This window comes from Bacillus rossius, chromosome 13 (genome assembly GCF_032445375.1).
Source record: "Bacillus rossius redtenbacheri isolate Brsri chromosome 13, Brsri_v3, whole genome shotgun sequence".
NCBI classification, from domain to species: Eukaryota; Metazoa; Arthropoda; class Insecta; order Phasmatodea; family Bacillidae; genus Bacillus; species Bacillus rossius.
The window spans coordinates 15,055,518-15,076,824 of NC_086340.1; the positions used below are offsets into that span (position 1 = coordinate 15,055,518).

The 21,307-nt window shown below is 33.2% G+C and overlaps 1 protein-coding gene across 9 annotated transcripts in view; it reads right to left on the reverse strand.

Annotated features, from left to right (window-relative positions):
- LOC134538265 (titin) overlaps positions 1 to 21,307 on the reverse strand; it is a 358,395-nt gene that overhangs the window by 150,169 nt on the left and 186,919 nt on the right. The gene's annotated exons all lie outside the window — the stretch shown is intronic.

Sequence of the window (21,307 nt, forward strand, 5' to 3'; positions counted from 1 at the left end):
CTGCTTATCATACCAAGATTTACACATTATTGCTCAGAGTAATAGACTACTGTTCTTACAAGTACCATTATGTTGTGGTAATTATATTATTTTAATAATTTTTACAGTTCTTTTTACTGCAAGTGCCTATTTGGGTTTTTGACACATTATAATACATATATTAAAGATTGTACTAGCAGAATAAACAAGATTTAAATTTTTTTTTTGAAAAATTGGGGTTATCTATTTTCCCAATAAGAAAGATATATTATTCTGTAAGTACATGTTTGAAAATGCTTGGTTTTGTCTAATAGTAGCATTAAAGTGTCTGGATTTTTTAATCCATGCTAAAAAATAGTAAAGCAATTGATAAAAAAAATTCTGTATACTTTTATTCGAATCAAATTAAATGTGCGTTATATGGAAAAACAATATTTGAAAATTTGAAATTAGACATCAAGTAGAGCAACATTTCCCAAACTTTTTTCGATCACTGTATTCTAACAGTAATTTTATGGAATTAGTAATGCATTACATTTAATTTTACATTTTTTATGTGACAATTTTAAATTTTTCTTCTGGGCCTTGAATTTTTAGAACTTTTACAAAAACCATAAAAATTTCATCCCACCTCATGTAATTATAATTACATTATTTTTTAAATTGTAATTTTTTATACATTATTATACATTATTTTATTCAACCATAATGTTTCGCACACCTAAAGAGACTTAACTGCATGCTAGTGTGCTGTGGGAACCATCTTTTTAAAATTATTCAACGGAACTTCTAAATTCCATGCGAGCAAAGTATCCAGTACAGCTAATATTAAATATTATCCAGCAATAATTATTGTTCATTCCTTCAAAAAAAAAACCAGCTTAAATTATTGCTAAAAAATTAATGTAATATTTAACATTAGAAAATAAAGCTAAGATTATTAAAATCATTTTATTTGTTTTGAAAGATTAATTATAAATTAAGCAACAAACACATTTTAAGTAAGTACTTTGTTTTAGGTCCAGTACATGTATGAAGGAACTGTCTACATTCAAAGAATTCAGTTCTATACTTATGGCTTATCAGGTAAGACATTTTTATTGCAACGTAATTAATAATATATTTTACATTGGAATAGAAATTTAATACTTTTACCAAAAGTTCCTAAATATTTTAGTAGCAAACTAATTCCTTTATTTTATAACCATACTTTCAATATCTCAATGCAATATAATTCTGTTGTTTTTATTTCATTACTATTAATTAAATGTAATACTGCCCAACAAAATATTTAGTCAGTTCTTGAAATGTTTACATAATTCAGGTTTTCTAAATATTTTTTGTCATAAATTCCATACATAATTAACATTTTTTGTAAAAAAAAAAAAAAATTTAAGTAATTTTTATCTTAATTTTGGTAACCGCCTTGTTTTATTTTAAAGTTTTGGTGTCAACCGAATAGAAATGTTAAACCTTAAATTGTGTGCAAATTATTTATTTTGGAGGCTATTAATCAGAAAGAACTTCTCTAAATAGCTGTGCTCAATAAGACTTTCCCTCAAATGTGAAAATGTGAACAGTATTGGCAATGGTTCAATATCAGCAAAAAAAAAAAAATTTAATAAATATTTTATTATTTAATAAAATAAATAGTGATAAAATAGTGGTTTGAAGTTGGCAGAACAATGACACCTTGGTTTAAAACTCTGATTTAACCATCAGCAACACCAGCATGTAGCCAGCGCTAGTAGGCATCATTAATGTTTGGTTATGTAACTTCCCGTATAGAGTGCGCGCACGTAGTCAAATATCAATATCTCGCTGATTGCATGCAACGCGCGCTCTCTGTCGAGAGCCGAGTTAACTACATTTGAGGGCCCGCATTCTTTTGTGGTAAATGTGTACTGCGGCAATAGTTACGTGTTAGTTCACGTCGCAGATTTAAGTGCCCTGCGTTCGCGTTGTTACATTTTGGGTTTTCTATATAAAGTTCAAGAAAGGTTTTTGTTTAATAAATTATTAATATAAATTGTTTGGCGTGCTCTTGTATACTCCACCTTTTTTTTTTATTTTTTTTAAATAAACGTACTTTCCATAAACGTTTTTTTAATGAATAACTTTACCTATCAAAAAAAATTTTCCCGCATAATCGTCGCACCCCTACTTTTCAAACTTGATTTTAGAATAAAATGTGCGACGATTATGCGAGAAAACACGGTACATTGCAAACACTGGCTGAACCCTACGAGATGGATCATGTTGTTGATAATTGTTGATTATCTTTTGTTTTTAGTCGAATGAATAGTAAGTAAAATATTTTTTATTTAATTATTGAAAATCGTAATTTAAGGTAAGGTATTTAAGTTCAAAAAAGAACTGAATAGAATAGGTATCTTTTGTTGTTGGTATTTGTTGATTATCTTTTTTTGTTTTTAGTCTATATTTATATTTATAATTAGTATATTTAGTCTCAGCATTGCACCCGTGCGAAGCCGGGGCGGGTCGCTAGTACCTCATGAAATAAACTTCACAATCACAAGTAATAATAAAAATTTATGTAATCACACTTTATTATGTAATTGAAGTTTATTTTAGGAATGATTTAGCTTAATTCCAAAAATTAGTTAATCCATTACGAGTCTGGTGCCGATCCTTTTGTATTATCGAGACTCCACTGTATTAGGTTTATGAATTCTGCCCAAAATGTAATGGTCTGTTGGTTTTATATGGTTTTTACATCACAATGTTACGCACAGAGGCTAAAGGAGGGCGGGACCTCCAATATTATAGTAGACTCCAAACCACTTGGGTGTGCCAACACATGTTATCACTTATCTGTGCAAAAATTTATCACGCACCAAAATTATCCCTTTTTCGGACCAGCACATACACCCGGGTGGGTAGAGCTAATTTGGCGTGGCCCCATGTGGCAAGGGAAGTGAATGTGACACTTCAACATAGTTCTGAGGTGTTTGGGGAGAGGCTATGACGAGAGGCTGTGGGGATCCATCGCAGCATCAACACCACTGCTACCCCCCTTATGCCAGTCAGCAACCAGCAGAAACTCCACTGGAAAGCCTCACTTTCCAGACCTATTGCGTCTCCGGGACTCCCAGGATCCGGCCGAGGACCTATCCAATCCTCCACTAGCTCTCCAGGTTAGTTCCGGAGCAGTAACGCTGCCCATTCCGGAGCAGGGACTCCCGGGGGACATGCTCTAGCATCCAGAGCCGACGCAGAGCTTGTCAATTGAAGAGTCATGCCGGGGTGTTGGGGTCAAACCCGCGACCCGAACCAAATGCTCACGACTTGTCAGCAAACACAGCCACCAACGACAATAACTTCTAACAGTCAAGGATTTTGAAGTGGGAATTTTGCAATACATGCACCTTCAAGTGTACAAGGGCTTAAGAACAAAAACGAAAGCATGAACCGACGTGAATCAGTGGCATATTCTGTGGTGAAACTGAATACAAAGTCGTATTATTTTTCAAAATGAAAAAAAAAAAAAAAAATTCCCTGTGAAAAACCTACCAAAACCCAGGTAAAGTGGTCTGTAAGAAATGTGTTGTAATTTCTGGAACAAAATCAGTAATACCACGACAATGTCAAACAAACTGTTAAGAATGAGTATTTTTACGATCATTTTAATGTTAAACCTTTAAAAAACCACAAATTTTTTATAAAATTTTTACAATAGTAGAACTGCTCTTTATTAAGGATAGGCCCATCAATTCCTCATATATCATCAAATCCTAAGTATGTATCCAAAAGATTTAATATTTGAAGAAAAAATTTTTTCAGGAAGAGAAATCCAGAAATTCATATACTAACACCCGTTATAGAGACAATGTCTACATTTTTTATTTCTACAGAAGCTATCAAAAACATGTTTGTATCTTCCATCAGTTATAGCTCTGGGAATGTTTGTTTTTCACTCCAGCGAACATTTTTGACTTAAAAATCAATTGCTTATTTTCTGAACATGTAAATATTGGGGATGTAACCAATCAAATTCTTAAATATTTTATTTCTATTATTTTTAAGATTTGAGATTCGAGGAGAATCATTCCACAAAGAATAATTTAAGAAGTGAAGAAAATGTAAAAATTCAACACTGACAAATTTAATCTACCTGGTCTATTTTTTTCCTTCATATCTATTTTTTTAACATTCCCCCAAGATATTTTAATTTGATGTGTAATTGTATGATAAAATATACAATATGTATTGACTCTGCAAGCTTATTTAAGTGAGAAAAAAAAGAATCATTTAAAGGATTGAGTATTTCGACACCATAGTTAATGTATTTTATTTTAGAACATTATTTATTTTTCATCTCTGAGACTGAGATTCACTTATATTTATGCATTTTTTGTAAGTTCCTGATGTGTCTACATTAATTCTCATTTGTAGTCTGTCTCCTAATGAGAGCCTATAAAACTCTTAATGTAATCATGACCTCTTGTGTTTCTCTAGTACCACATCCATCTGGGTGTAAACATAAGAAGCAATATGCAGGTAAAGAATAGTGAAATTAATTTTTAGGAAATGATATCAAGTGTGACTAAAAAAGACACAATAAAAAAATGAGTTAGAGAAAAGGAAAAGCTTTATACAAAACATAAAACGTAGAAAAATACAAAAATCTATTCTGTAAAGATTTTTCAAGTACATTTTTATAAATTAATAAAATAAGTAACAACTGCTCAAAAATAGAAAGCCAAAGAGATAGATTGGTAAGAATCGTAAAGTGATTACAGTTTAGAAGCAGTGGCCTAACCTACCAGAAGTACACACTTCAATGTACTTGTCCCTTGACTCATGAGATCTGTCCGAATTACTAGTGAAGTATGCACGTAAGTAAACAAATGTATGAACATCTTTGTCCTCGCAGGTAATAAATGTTGCCATTTCGGGAAGTGTTTTGTAGGTTGTACTGATAGAATATTCCGGTAAATTAAAGACTCATCTTCATTTATATTTTAATAGAATTCATAAGGAATGTTTCTGAGTTGCACATTCTGCTGAGATATTATATGCCTGGCTATTCACTACGACAAATTATTGTGAAACACAGCGTGTTTTTTCATTATTTTGGCAGACATTAACGAAGTGAGTCAATATTTTTGCTCAAGTAGAAATAGTAATACATACATAGTAGGTTCTTTGAATGATTCTTGAATATTGATTTTAAAATTGCTTTTGAGCATTCGCCAATGCTGTTTTACACTGTATGATGTAGAGAAAACTCAAAAGGACAAAAATATGAACACACAAACACACAAAACAAGCCAAAATCAGCCAATGACATGAGTTAATTGCATAAACAGCTCAGTGAATTTCATGGAAGAAATCAGATAAATATCACAGCACAGATGAACACAGTGGCCTCACAACGATGAGACAGTTACAACAAGAAAAGTAAAAACAGACAAGAAACGACCTTGGCCAACACAGCGACAGACAGACGAAACCAACGATGATATAAAACAGGTCATCTGGACAACACAACGATAGTACAGCGAAGCAAAGCACAGGACAACCCAATGATGAGACTAAACCAGGGGTCGGCAACCTGCGGCTCGCGAGCCACATGCGGCTCTTTGGATGTGAAGCTGCGGCTCTTTAGTTCCGTTCCAGAAATACTGCATCACCAGGTCATTTATACAGAAAATACTTTTTTATTACAAACCAGTAGTAAGCCTGTTTTTTTCCCCACGCTTGTTATATTTTATTAAACAATATGTCATCAAGCAGTTAAATTATCAATTTGTCATCCGCCCGAGGTTTTCGTTTTACTAGTACTTACGGGCTGTGCTGTTAGTAAGTGTTTAATTGTTTTAATTTTTTACTAATATAATAAGTAATTATCTAATAAGACCATATATGTTATCTAATTTGTTGTGAAAAAACACTACTTATATATGAATAAATTTTTCTTATGAATAAATAGAATAGTTTTTTTTCATCAAAAAACTTTACTATGCAAGTACTATTTATTGTTGGCAAGAAAAATTTTTGTGGCTCTTTAAAAACTTTGAAATTTTGTAAATTGTAATTTTTGGCTCTTCTGACTCAAAAGGTTGCCGACCCCTGGACTAAACAGACATTCTGAACAACGCAACGATGACAGCACAGACGAAAACAGAAGTTTTCTAAGACAGAACAGTTGCTATTCAAGTGAATGATTTTGGCTTATTTTCTTTGTGTTATAATATTCATAATTTTTTGCCCATTCTTGAGGTTTCTCTATGACATACAGTGTAAACCAGCAAAGGCATATGTACAAATAAATCTAGCACTAGTATTTTCTCCTTTATACGTCTCTAGACATAACTGAGAGGCTAATGAGAATATATATGTCTAACTGTATGACTTAAAAAATGAAATTTCGTAGAAAATAAAATATTGACATGAGTCTGCATTCATGAACTGGATATTGCTGTAGAATTGAAAGGCACATGATCAACTAGATGTAATGGTTGGCTGCAAAACTAATCCAGACATACAAAGAAAAGTTTTGAGACCAGCCAAATCCAACTGGAACGTGGCCAATTGGAAGGCTGTCGTAAGAAATGGGTTCACGAGATATGTGATAACTACAGGTGAGCCAAATAGACAAAACTAAAAAGGTAAGTATGAGCATTCTGGGCACTAAACAACACCTTAGTCAGTTGAATAGAAGACGAAAGAAAGTACAAATCATTCCAGATAATCTGAACATTTTTTTATAAGAAATACTCAGCAAGAATTCAAAATTGATCATATTATCTTGAATGAACTCTTTTTATGGGTTCTTGCTGTTAAATTACATACCAGCAGTATACACTAAATAAACTTAACCACACAAAGATATATTGATAGCCTATACCTAGTAATTAGCTTAATTTCTTCATGCTTATTATTTTTTCTTTTTAATTTGTTTTACATATATTTCAGCTACCTATTTAATATTTTTACCTCATTATAATAGCACTACATTAAATGTGCCCGTGTGTAGATGTAGACTTACTCATTTAATCCTTCAGTGGTGTATTGAGAGCACATACAAGGGAGGGGTACAAAGGTTGCTCGTATTTTGTTCTAGATTTTAATTAAACCATTTTAAAGTACTTTTTTTTAAAAAAAAATGACACAGATAGCTTCCTACCCATCCAGGTCCCATTTTAATATAAAATATATTACTGGTTAGTTCAAAATTTCAATTTAACTTATACACAAAGCTTTAATATTTACCTATTGATTTGTTTTTTACTTGTTAAGCTTCATACTAAGTTTTTTTCCCTTAATATTTGTGTAAGCTTATAAATAATTCTAAAAAAAATTATTATTTATTTGTTATTACTCAGATTATTGTTTATCAAATTTATTGTAGTTTATTGCAATATATCTTTTTTTTAGAATGAAATGGTGGGATAAGACCCCTGCGTCACCCCCTCAAATACACCCTAACGTCCTTTTAACCCTATGTAGTAGTTTCAATGGTATTCTACACTTCAACTCGAATATAAAATTGTGAAAAGCTGCTAGGCATCAATAGGGAATAGTGTAGGAAATGCATTGTGTGTTATGACAATTAACAAATATATAAGAATTTTTTCACACTACCTTTAAATTTAGTAAATATAGTTTTAATTTTTATTTTATTTATGTGTAACATCTTAGCTCTCGGTATATGGAATTTGTTTCAAGTAATTTTTTGAATGTGATGGAATGGAAATGTGTAACAACCACGGAGCTGCCATCTGTGTCGGATGGTCCGAACCAAAGTCCACAAAGACAAAGGAAAACTTTATAGTATTGACTGGTCAATAAACTTTAACAACATGGGCAGTATTTTCATAAAATTCATTGTCAAAAATCAGGTCCAAAGCCAGGGTTTAGTATTTTTTTAAAATCTGTTTCCCTTTCATAGGAGTCGTTTCATTATACAGTTTAAAATTTCAGTCTGCTAGTGAAATGATTCAATAGTCATCGTATCTGCTCCGGCAGTGAATTCTAACGGCGGGTTTGCACCCAGAAATGAAATGTAGTTGAAAACACAATTTACACATATTAATTATGCTCTCAATTACTTTTAAAAATTCTATGTTTAATTATGTGTCCAAGTTTTGTGTTATAAGTGTATTTGCAACATGAGAACTCATGAATTTTGCTCGTTACCAAGGTTAGATGTTACCCATCTCTGGTTAGTACTGAAAGACTCCCTCACATATTTTTTTTTTTGTTTAGACATGGTACCAGCCCTTTATTCAAAATACTGTGGTGTGCATTTATTCTTCATGTGTAATTGGGATATAGTCAATCTGATACAGCTAGGAATATCTTAGCTACTGCTAACAATTAGCATTTTGTTGTGTGAATTCTGTGTGGTTTAAGTAAAATAGGGTTCAATTAACCATTGAAAATTTTCTCTAGTGTCTGTAAGACTGTGTAGTGAATTTGGGTAGTCTAACAAGCCATGACTCATAGTACACTGTCACTACCGAGTGAGAAAATATTCATGCATCTCTTCATTACACTCCCATTCAAATAAAAACCTAAAAATGAGTTGACTGTTAAAAAAAAAACTTACATTAATTTTTCTTCTAAATGAAAGTTGAAATCAATGGAACTCCATCACACCCAGTAACATTAAACCAGGGTATAACATGTACAATAATAATCTCTTACTTCGTATACTGAACATCAAAAGAAGTTGTACAGTACACACCCGAGTTCTTTACATCAAAAAATTATTATTTCCCCTTAAAAAAATTATTTATGAAAGACTAGCAACAATTCCGTAAATAAATTTTTTCAGTTATGTACTGCCACTAATGCCTTTAAAACCCATGACCAATAATATCACAACAGAATTAAATCAAGTTTATATTTTTATTTAATCCCAGAGCAGCAATGAAACATAAAAACAAAATTGTCTTGCTGTTACTTTAATAAATGTACTGATGGAGGTCACTGCAGAAAAAATATATTTAATTTGAAAAATGAAAAACAGAAACAATATCTTTATTTGTGATATTATTTTTATGAGTACACTATATCATTGTTGGTCAGGATAAAAAAGAGATAAAAGACAAAAATTTTGTAGCAAATGGTTTTTTTGCAACCAGTAGGCAGTGAATGTAAGAGAGGCGTAGGCAAACTTTTAACAATAGCAGTAGATGTAATTAAAATCACTTCGAGGGTAGCGAATGGTGAATGTATGGAGGCCTAAAAAATGTTTCCAAACAATGCCCAAAATGCCCAGTAGGTAATCCTTAAAAGAAAAAAAAGACCAAAACGTATCTAAAACTGTTTCTCTAAAATGATTATTAAAAAAACTTATGAACCCAAAAAAAAAATTTCAAAAACCTTTTTTTTAAGAAATTTCGGAAAATACTAGCTGCTAAGCAACAAATTGGCGAGTAATGTTTATTCTAACAGAGATTGTATTGTGAGTTGTGTATGGTGCCTACTTGTCAGGCATTTCAAATTTAGCATCTGACACTTATGTATACATTTTGTGGAAACAACTTACTTGAAACTGTTCTAAAACGACAAACATTTTTGCTAACTCTAACTCTGATGTAACTGTTAATAGTATTGCACTAAAAACTAACTACAGTTTAGTGTTGTAATATTAGATGTTAAAGGGTGCCCCCCTCACCCCTCACCCACAATGAAAAAAATTTTATTTTATAACTCCAGGTGAATAATAGTAACGTCTTGATGTAATCGTTTTAGTATCTGTATCAGCCTATATTGCCAATTTTCTGGATTTCCAGTTTAATTGTTTCCAACTGATAGGGTAAAGTAAGGTAATTTCGTGACACAGGTAATTTCGTGACATTTTTTATGACGTTTGTAACGAAAATACCAGCGGTTTTTTGGAGCTGCATTTTGGTCTGGTAGTTTCAGCGTTCTCCATTAGATAATGTGGTATGTATCGTTCGTGTCTTGGAATGCGTCAACGTCACAAAACAAAAGTTTTCGTAAAAGTGAGCAAAGTGTCGTTAAATTTGAGTACTCTTTTGCAGGTTTAACTTCGAATATTCATAAAAGGATCCATGTACATGGTATGTTAGCATTTAATACACAGTTTTGTAGAGAATCTAAACCTCTTACAGTGTGAATAATTTTATGATTTTCCACGTCTGTATACAGTTGTTATTGCTTATGTTGTTCATGGCGTTTCTTAGCATTTTTGTCCTTGTTAAAGATACATTTTCAAAGCCTTTAATATGAATTGATCTTGTAAGTTTTCTAAGCTTGTTAGAACAAAATTATTATGAGAGTTTGTGTTGTAAATTAAGTTTACAATAACTTAGTTTCACTTAGAAAGCTAATTATAGTGTGTCACGAAATTACCTATATCACGAAATTACCTATATCACGAAATTACTTATTGGCTACCACAAAAATATATTGGCTCTTATTTTATTTTTCAGTGGAATGATGAATAAAACAAGAAGTAAATACAGAAAATATGACTCAAGACAGTTAATTGCAGCTGCTGAATTCGTTAAACAACAAAATTGTTCACTTTATAAAGCCTCCAAGGAAATGGGTGTGCCATGGAGTACACTAAGAGACTGTCTAAAAAATAGCACCTGTGAAAACAGAAATGAACCTCTGCCAAAACTAGGAAGACCATTCGCTCTCACTTCAAACCTATAAATTAGTCTGTATAATTACATCATAGAGATGCAAGAGTTAGGATTTGGTTTAACTGTTTCTACAGTAAGGAAATTAGCACATGAACTCGCAAAAAATGCCGGCCGTGAAAATTTATTAAATTCCGACAGTGAAAGTGCAAGCAAATGGTGGTGGACATATTTCAAGAGTAGGTACAATCACTCATTAAGATCTCCAGAAAAACCTTGCAGCATACAGGGCTTCTATGGCAAATGAAGAAATCATTGGGGATTTTTATATTAAATTAGAGGAATTACTGGACAGATTGGATATCAAAGAAGCACCTGATAGGCTATGGAACTGTGACGAAACAGGTCTTTCGTATGTCGTGAAAGCAAACAAAGTTGTAACAGCAGTGGGAAAGCGATATGTTTATAAGAGAGTTTATGCAGACAGGGGAGAATAACATACACTTTTGGGATGTGTGTGCACAAATGGGACATGTATTCCGCCTATGATTATTTTCAAAGGTGTCAGGTGGAACGATAACCTAAAGAGAGATTGTTTGCCTAATGCAATAGGGAAGTTGTCTCCAAAAGGGTGGATTAACAGTGATCTGTACTTTGAATGGTTCCAGTTCTTTGTAGCCTCCATTCCTCCTGCTCGACCAGCCATCCTCTTCATGGATTCACACGCATCGCATATTAACCCTGAAGTTATTTCGTTTGCGAAAGAAAATCATATTTTCTTATTTACTTTCCCAGCCCATACAACTCATTTGTTGCAACCGTTAGTTGTAGGAGTTTAAAAATCCCTAAAATCACATTGGGGTCAACATTTAACTCCTACATGAAGGGAAATCCAACGGAAAAACCAAATAGAACAAATTTTCATACTATTATGAATACTGCCTTTATTGAGAGCTTCTGCACTAAGAACATTACAAATTCTTTCAAGAAAACGGGAATTCATCCATTCAACAAGTGTGCTATTCCTAAGGAAGCTTTTGAACCCTCCAAACTAACAAACAAGCCTCTACCTCAAGAACAGCCGGAAAAGGATCAGATATTGGTAGCTGACAAGATCTTGGTCCTGCAATCAATGTCAAGAGACACCCTCATTAACAAAGGAAAGAGAAAGCGAGACTCAAGTGCAAGATGCCTTACTCCAGTAGGAGAAATTACCACCTTGGGGTCAATAAAATACGCATCATTGAGACCTGCCACTTCAACTTTAAATGCTGCCCTACCAACATCGAATCCTGTAATGTCATCATCGAAGGATATCTTATCAACATCCAAGGCTACCCCATCAACATCCAAGGCTACCCCATCAACATCCAAGGCTGTCCCATCAACTACTAAGGCTACCCCATCAACTTCCAAGATTGTCCCATCAATTTCCAAGGCTACCCCATCAACTTCCAAGACTGTCCCATCAACTTCCAAGACTGTCCCATCAACTACTAAGGCTACCCCATCAACTTCCAAGGCTGTCCCATCAACTACTAAGGTTACCCCATCAACTTCCAAGGCTGTCCCATCAACTTCCAAGATTGTCCCATCAACTTCCAAGGCTGTCCCATCAACTACTAAGGCTACCCCATCAACTTCCAAGGCTGTCCCATCAACTTCCAAGGCTGTCCCATCAACTTCCAAGATTGTCCCATCAACTTCCAAGGCTGTCCCATCAACTTCCAAGGCTGTCCCATCAACTTCCAAGGCTGTCCCATCAACTTCCAAGATTGTCCCATCAACTTCCAAGGCTGTCCCATCAACTTCCAAGGCTGTCCCATCAACTTCAAAAGCTTCGACACCAACATTAGAACCGTTCATATCTGGTCCAGAACTTCGCGAATGCAAGACAAAATCAAAGGAAGTCCAAATTCTTTATGAAGATTGGATCTGTGGTATGTGCGGGAACAGTTATTTCAGAGACGTTCAAATAAGAAATGGCGCTTAATGGGTGCAATGCTGTTATTGCTTGATGCCTTATCATGAAGAGTGCCAACCTGCTGATTCTGAGGAACTAGTTTTCATGTGTGATAATTGTGCTAATGCTGAAAGTGAGTTGAGCGAGGTAAGCATCTAAAAAAAACTAGACTAAACCTAATTTTTCGAAGGTTATTTGAACATTTTTTTGAAGAAATGAAGAAAACAGCAATTAGAATGAATGTTACAAGTTAAAATTATATTATTTGTTATTATAGTTGGTATTTGTTTGAAAATATTTGTATTGTTATTGTATCACGAAATTGCCTAACCCCTATCACGAAATTAGATACCCATATCACGAAATTACCTGTCAAACCACTTAAAATTTGAACTTAAATTTTGTGTTGAAAATATGTATATAATTGCAAGTTTATTACTTATAATGTTAGTATTACACAGAAGTTAAACAATTTTGGTCAAATACGACAGTAATGGTTGAATAAAACAATATTTATTAGCGAAAAATTAATTTTATCACGAAATTACATTACTTTACCCTACTTAAAACCAATATATAAGAAAAAAGTAAAATTTCATCCAGTTAGGTGCCACTCATCTTTTCTATTTGTCTGTTTTATAGTTCCGTAGGCAACTTTTACTCCAATTTTTCCTTTTATTTAAGGCTATACTTGAATGGTGTTTTTGTTAATTTGTCAAAGGCATGATGTATATGGTGCTATGCACAAATTCTATGGTGTAAAATACTTTTTTCTATCTACCAAAAAAACCTTTTAATAAAGAGTGTTATTTAGGTACTGACTTATTACTTACAAATTTTGAATTTCTGGAGACTTTCAGTGTTTTTATTAACAAAACGTACTAAATCAGTTTTGTATGGATTATTATCGGATCTGTTGCAGAAACTGATCTGTTATTTGATCGGTATCAGTTTTTTTATCCGTATCGTCCATCATTAGTGAATAGTACTGCCAATCTGTTATAAGAAACATTATTCACCAATTTTCTGCTTAACGGCAAATGGTTTATAATAATTGGCTGGAAAAAGGTTTAAAAATTTTATTTATAAAGATTACATTATGGAAAAAATCTTTGATATGTTTTTGTTTTATTCTTTTCCTAAAATTATTCACCTGTTTGATGTTATTGATGTTGTTTGGAGACAACCCATACTTAATAATCCCGCCAGCTTTTGGCTGGGAAACTCCAGAGAAACCTCCAAAATATTTGTCTTGCACACAATGCATTACTCTGTCATTCATCAAGTTCTTACTGGCCAGTCATATACATCTACAGCTTTTACGACAGCTTTGTGTTCAAATGTGCTGTTGGTTAGAACCAAGTCCACAACCTCTGAGCGTGTGAGTGAGACCTGATACCACAAACAAATTCATTGCACATTTAAATGCTTAGTGCAGGGCAGACAATGCACACTTTGACCTACACTTTTTTAACTGGAAATAAGGTACTCCAATCAATCTACCCTCAATCCATGGTTTCCACAAAAGAATGTTCCAGTTTCAATGTACGTATATTTAGACTACGTATTTACAACTAATCGTACATCTAATTAAAGGTAAACTAACATTTTTTTTCTTACAAATGTTCAATATGTGCACGTTTAGTTACACGGCTCCCATCCAACCTAAAGTCCAATTCTTCCCACACTTTGGTTAACACGTCCGGAGTAATGGAAGCAATAGCCTCTCCAATTCTGTGTCTCAACTCTGATAAATCATTAGGTAGTGGCGGAGCATGGACATGGTCTTCTATAAAGGCCCCAAAGGAAATAATCGCATGGCGTTTTGTCAGGTGAATGTGGAGACCAGCGAAAAAGAGCTCTGTTGTCTCGACCAATCCAACGGTAAGAGACTTCGACATTTAACCACTCTCATACAAAGAAATTCCAAGGGGATGGGCTCCATCCTGTTGCCAAATAAAATTTAACAGGTTCACCCTCTACTAATAACCATTTTGCGTGGGTAATGCTGCAAGTGAGAAAACAATAAAGCAGTACTCGGGCATGTGCTTATCTAAAACTGTTTGATTTACTCTTCAATTGTGAGGAGCCAAAACTCTACAATGCTTATAGTTGATACTGTTAAAATTTATAACTGGGACATTATTTTATGGACAAACTGCATAAAAGGCTGTTATATAAAAGCTGATGCATAATAGATTATGCTTATGGAATAAAGCAGTACATCTCTTTTATGCTTCTGAGAATACTAATTTTTTTTATTTGAAACAAATATCTCAATATTCACGAATACTGAATATTTGTCTAATCGAATTTTAACATAAATTTTTTCCCCTTCACAGGAATCCAAGAAAAATTGATCCAAAATATGGTAAAATAAAAAAGAGAGCAGTGAAACCATTCCAAAGAGACATAAAATAAAGGAAATTAAAAATAAATTGGCAATGCATTTTCTTAAACCAGTAAATTTTAAGTTTGAAAGTTGTTTTGTTGATATGGTTACATATATAAAATAGAATATTATTAATAATATTAAATCATAATCAATGATTATTTATTAAGTATAAAACTATGTGTGAATAATGTTGCAGTACAAATCTAAATTTCTCAATAAATCATACATTTAACATTTTTTTGCAATGATTTTTTTTTGTGTCTAACATGGTGTAGGCCTATCTATTGGTAACAAATAGGTAATTTGTGTGTGTCTGTGTGTCTGTGTGTGTATGTGTCTGTGTGTGTGTGTGTACACACACCACACAATTTGAAATGTTGAATTGAATATCAAATTATTCATGAATATTGAATAGCAAATTATTCATGAATATCGGATATTTTTCAAGTAATCACTGACCCCTCCTCTTAAGGCTTCTGTTTGCCTAAAATTCCACCATGCACAGAGAATGGATTTCACATGCCCAGTAAGTTTACTTGTAACTCACTCATATCTTCAAAAATTGTGGTTTTTGTTTGTACGTAATTTTTGTATTAGGTAGCTCAATTGAGCGTTAATAAAGTACCAAAGATTTAAAGCCCTTTCTCTGCGCATTGCTGCACCTCCAATAAAGCTGGTCTTCAAAACAGCTCAGTTACCCATTAGCTCAGTTGATAATGAAAAGAGTTTAGTAACTCCAACTGCCCCTGCATAGCAATATTCACTAAGCATGTAACGTTTTAGACCCTCTGCCCTCTCATACACTACAGGCATAATGTTCATGTTTAGATAGTAGGTATTACAGTGTTTTAAATTAGCTTTTGTTAAATTAGATAAATACAGGCTTATTATCGAAGGTATCTAATATTAGGAGAACCTACTTTGATAATTTTAATTAAACCTAATTTCACTCATATGCATGAAATATTTTAATACTTATGGTTTGTTCAGTTTCATGATGTAAAAAATAAAATATTCTTGAATTAATAGTTGTTGACTAGGTTATCGTATGCATGAATGTATATTTCAGCATATTATTTTAGTTAAATTTCATTTCATTTCTGTAAATATTTTAATGTTTAAATTCATTTGTAGTTCAATGTTATTTTTATGAAACTTTCAATATTGTATGAGCACGAAAAAAAGGTAGGATTTCAAGGTAATTTATATAAGGGAACTATGTACTGAAATGGGGTTAGGTAACCTCCAGCTCTTGTTTATATAAAAGAAATTAAAACCAAATAAAAATTGAATTAAAGCCTATCTCATTACAATATACCTGAAACTCAATTTTTTTTTCTTCGTAGTAAAATGCTATGTATAGTAAATAAATGTAAAAAATTATAGGAGTCTGAAGATTTACACTTTAAAGTGAGAAATCCTTTAAAGTGAGTTACTTTATAATGAGATTTGATTGTATTTAAGTGTTGCCATCTCTAAAAAATTTGGAAAAAAAAGAAAAAAGAAAAGAGCTTATATAGCAAGCATGGGGAGGAAGATAAAGGATAAAAGTTCTTATGGGCAATGGTTTCTATGAGCAATAGGTATGAGGTACTGCAGACTGTCTTACTTAACATATAGAAATGAAGAAAATCTGTACCAAAGGTAGTAAGTTAATAATAAACAAGTAAAATTTAATACACACAATCAGAATAAAATAACTTTTTTGGTTTTATAATGATGTCTAAATTTATTTAAAACTATTTGAAATGTAAAAAATTTAAATAAAATAATGAATGCAATGTCCCGGTTTGCATTTATTCCAGATTAACCAAACCGTGAAGTTCATAGCTACCTTCATTCTACTTTTTGAAGATTCATTTGAAGAAATGCCTACTTCAGTACGGTATACATTAGGTATCTACTATTGTTTATTCATGAAAAAGAGAGAGAGTGTGAGTATGAGTGTGAGAGTGAGTGTGTTAGTGTGTGTGTGTGTGTGAGAGAGAGAGAGAGAGAGAGAGAGAGAGTGTGTATGTATGTGTGTATATATATATATAGAGAGAGAGAGTTGGAATTTAATATACGGGCGTATTCAAAACTATATACAAATTTAAACTGTTTATGTATAATCAACTAAAGTGAAAACAAATACAACCCTGACTCACAATATGAAATACAAGTCTAAAAATAAATTATTAATACTGAATATGTGAACAGTTAAAAGATTAAGAAAAATGAAACAATGCTTGAAATTCAATTTTATTTCACTTAAGTAGGTAATAATGAAGTTCTATTATGTAGGATAAAACATCAAGTATTCTGATATTCAAGCAAGGTACCGTAGGAATCTTTTGACTAAAGAACACAAAGTCCATAGTTACTTTTATTCTGTTTTCTTTTTTCAGTGCATTGTGTATTTGTTTTTTATTTTTAAGTGCACCAATGTAGGTGATAATTACTAAAAGTATCTGTTTTTTTTTTTCACATTGAATTTAGATTGTAGTGTTGATAATTCAAACGTAGACATGAGAAGCACAAGCAAGGAATGAAAATAATTTGTGTGGTGAATCCTGATTTGAATTTGTTATGGCAACTGTTGGCAGACTTCAACTGAAAATATCAACTGGAATTATTTACGCTTGACTTTAATGTCTGGCTGCCCGCTGCTTCTCCACGTCCGCAGAGCCAAGAGCAAAGCACGTGTTGCTTGCTTCGGCTATTTTGTTTGCCTTCTACGTGTTAGTCACCCCCCCCTGCGTGGGTTGGCAGCTAAATATAGACCAAGAGTTCTATATTCAGTCACTTATCACTGCCGTGACTCGACACACAAACACTAGAGTCCCCCATAGAAAGTGGGACGCTGAGACCCCGGTTCCATTTTTACAAAACAGAGCAACCACGTCTGTCACAAAGCTATTCAAAATCCTAGTTTGTAACCTGTTCTGTCGCAAATGTTTGTCGTCAATTTTGATACTTAGGCACATATAGGTCTGCGATTACTCAAGAAATATTCTATATTCGTGAATAATTTGATATTCAATGTTCATGAATAATTTTGATACTTGATTAAACATTTCAAATTGCATGTGTGTGTACTTATATATAAAATTATTTGTTACCAATAGATATCCTTATCCATGTGGAACTCATTCACAAAAAAAAATATATCAAAAAATATATGTATCAAGTATGAGGCTAAGATGATTTATTGATAAATTTAGAATTGTTTTCTGTACCATTCACACATTTTTTTTTACATTTAACAAATTGGTGATTAGAATTTTAAAAAATAAATAATACTGTATTTTATGTCTATAATCAGTTATACATGTTATATATGTTTGATCACGATATAATTACCTATTTTGGCTGCTTTTAAAAAGAGAGATATTATTACATTATGAGCAAGATTCCATTAGCCCTGTGATAACATTCTGACAATTGATCTGAGAGATAGTTTTCTAAATACTATGTTGTAAGAAATATGTAAATTTTTTTAACTTATCAATCAGGTATGCAAGGGTAAAAAAAATCTTCTAGTATGAGGTTTCTCCTCCTGAAGTTGGAAATATTAAAATCAGCGATAATTTCATTTATGCGGCTGGAAAAATTTGTAAAATAATATTTTGAGATTCAGCAAATAAACTAAATAAAACACACGTAAATCTGCAGGATATTTTTTACAAAAAACGAAACTGATAAAAAAAATATTTTGTGTGTGGTTCTCATTACATGAAACTTCTCAATAAATAAAAAAACAATATTATATCAGTATTGAATGTGAATGGTAGACCTTAAGAGTGAAAAATGAAAAAGAAAATGACTGCTGTACAAGTGTTGCAGAAGGAAGAACAGGGGAAGGGAAGGGGAGTGTGGAAACTGGTTTGGAACACTGCCTAGAGGGGAACAGCATTTCTGAAGCTCTGTATGGGAAAAGTAGGACACTAGAGAATATCGACCTTTCGAGTTCTCTTGCCCGTGACGCAACACGGCGGTGTGGGGGACCCAGAATGCATGCAGCTGCAAACAACTTATCTACCATGTCCCAAAACTGGTTTGTCAAACTGACAGTAGCTAAATGAAATTGCTGTAAGTCAGGCACTATACCCATACTTCATTTTTTTTTGGCGCAAGGAAACACGTGTTAATGCCATTCCTATGCCATGAAGAGTACATTCAAACACATCAGCCTTAACACTCTGCTACACTCGCCACACAATTTACACCAACAATGCACTATATAAGCATTGCATTTTGTGTTTCTTAACAAATTTTGATACAGACACAAATTTAAAAAAAAAATAGGAAAATGAAAATTTTTTTTGACTAATTTCATATAGGTAACTCAATAGAAGTTAATTTCATCGCTCTCCACACATGGGTAACATATCTTCTGTAGGTTCAATTTTTTTGCAAAATTTTTCATAAGAAATTTAAATAAGGGGAAAAAAAATTGAAGATCAAATTGAGCGGAAAGAATCTAAGTAATCATTATTCCTAATAAGTGAAAAAGTTTTATGAAGTATTGAAGTCAGGTGGTTTGGAAAGAAAAAAAAATATCTTGAATTAGGAGCTGCAATGAAAAACAGTGCCGATGATAAATGCGATAAACGCGGACCCTGGGCGCACACAAGTCGAAGACGGAGGCTCACACACTAAAGAAGCCGTGACAGGAGACCATTACGGAGATAAGTTACGGAGAGGTGTAGCTAACCCGCTGCAATGGACCATGTGGATGTTTTAAGTGTGACGCGGCGCTGGCAGCTCTTCAAGAGAACAGAGATGAAGGAGGAGGAGAAGGAGGAGAAGGGGGGGGGGGGGGGACCGGGCCGGCGACACGGATTTTTTGTGCCGCAGACGGTGGAGAGACTTGAGGGCGGGGGGGGAGGGGGGGGGAAGCGTACAAGGCCACACTCTCTCCCAGTCTCCCAGCAGCGAAGGGGAGGGGGAGGGGAGGGGTACCGACTCTCTAGGAGGCCTGGTGGGAACCGCAGGCCACACAGTCACTTCCTGGCTACACGCACGGACGGGTGGTCGTGGGAGACTTGTTCCGAGCGGAGTGTGCCACAGCTACCCACCAGGCCTGCCAACCGCTGCTTCCCCCGGGGCCAAGAGGACGTCGCATCGCACTCTCAGGCAAACTCCCTCTATTTCTGTGCTTTCGTGTCGTTAGCCTAACACATCGTGTGGAAAACTGTGTCGCGGCGGTGTGGTTCGCGAGCTTGTTCTTGACACGTCAAAACAACAACCGAACACTGCACAGAACTTTTTTCTGTTTAACAAGTTAAATAAATTTTTCTTTTCCGAACCAGTAAAACTCTTTTGAGATTTCCCAGTTAGTGAAGTTTGCACTGCAGTCACTTGAGAATTTTCTCAAAAATAGTTTTAATGTATATCATTTTACACATTTCCACTACAGATCACACTTATTACTATAGATGACTGTATTAATATTTAACATGTCACTAGCATATCAATCGCGAAAAATTCCTTGAATAAATATATTAGACCTCAAACTATAATGTGCCTCCATGCAAAGAAATTAATGTACCGCTTTTAATCAAGATTTTTTTTTAATACATCCTCTTCAAAACCTTTCTGTGTAAAATGTGATTGCTGTTTGTTTTCTGTAGTTAATACAGTGTCTTGAAAAGTAACTTAAATTACGAATACCTAGTATTGATTTTATTAATTAAAGCAGTGATTAAATTAGGTACATAGTTTTCTTTCTTTGAAAATGCTAAATACAATTTCCTCACAAAACTGTTGTGCCAAAGTCTGCTGCAATTTTCACATGATATGACGGTGTTTGTATCATAATGACTACACAGAAAAAAATGCCAGAAAACTAAATGTCAAAATAACATTAGGAATAATATTATTTACCAAGAAATGTAAGCTCTGTTTTAAAAACATAATAATACACCAAAAAAAAAAAAAAACTGCAAACTGTGTGTATGCATGGATATCAAAAATCAAAACATAAAAAAGGAAAGTCAGCAACATAAATAACCAGTTTGACTCAATAGTCTAGCAATCTCTTACACTTTTTTTTATGTCTAAACACATTAAAAAATATTTATACCTTTTTGTAATAAGAACCATGATAAAAAATTATATAATTTTTACATTGTAGAAGTTTTAAAAGCATTATTAAAAGTAATTTATTAATGAAAACCACTTTAAAAATAAATTGAGAGAATTAAAAAAAAACTTCATAACAATTACTCACTCCTTTGAGGTTAAGCATAAGAATGTTTTACAAGAGTGATGATTTTGACTGATTAAACATAATTACAATAAAACATATACATAAACTTCTATATTCCATAAAATAAAAATATGTAACACAAGTCATGTGAATAATAAGTGCAGCTACAGTTTAGTGTTTATTTACAC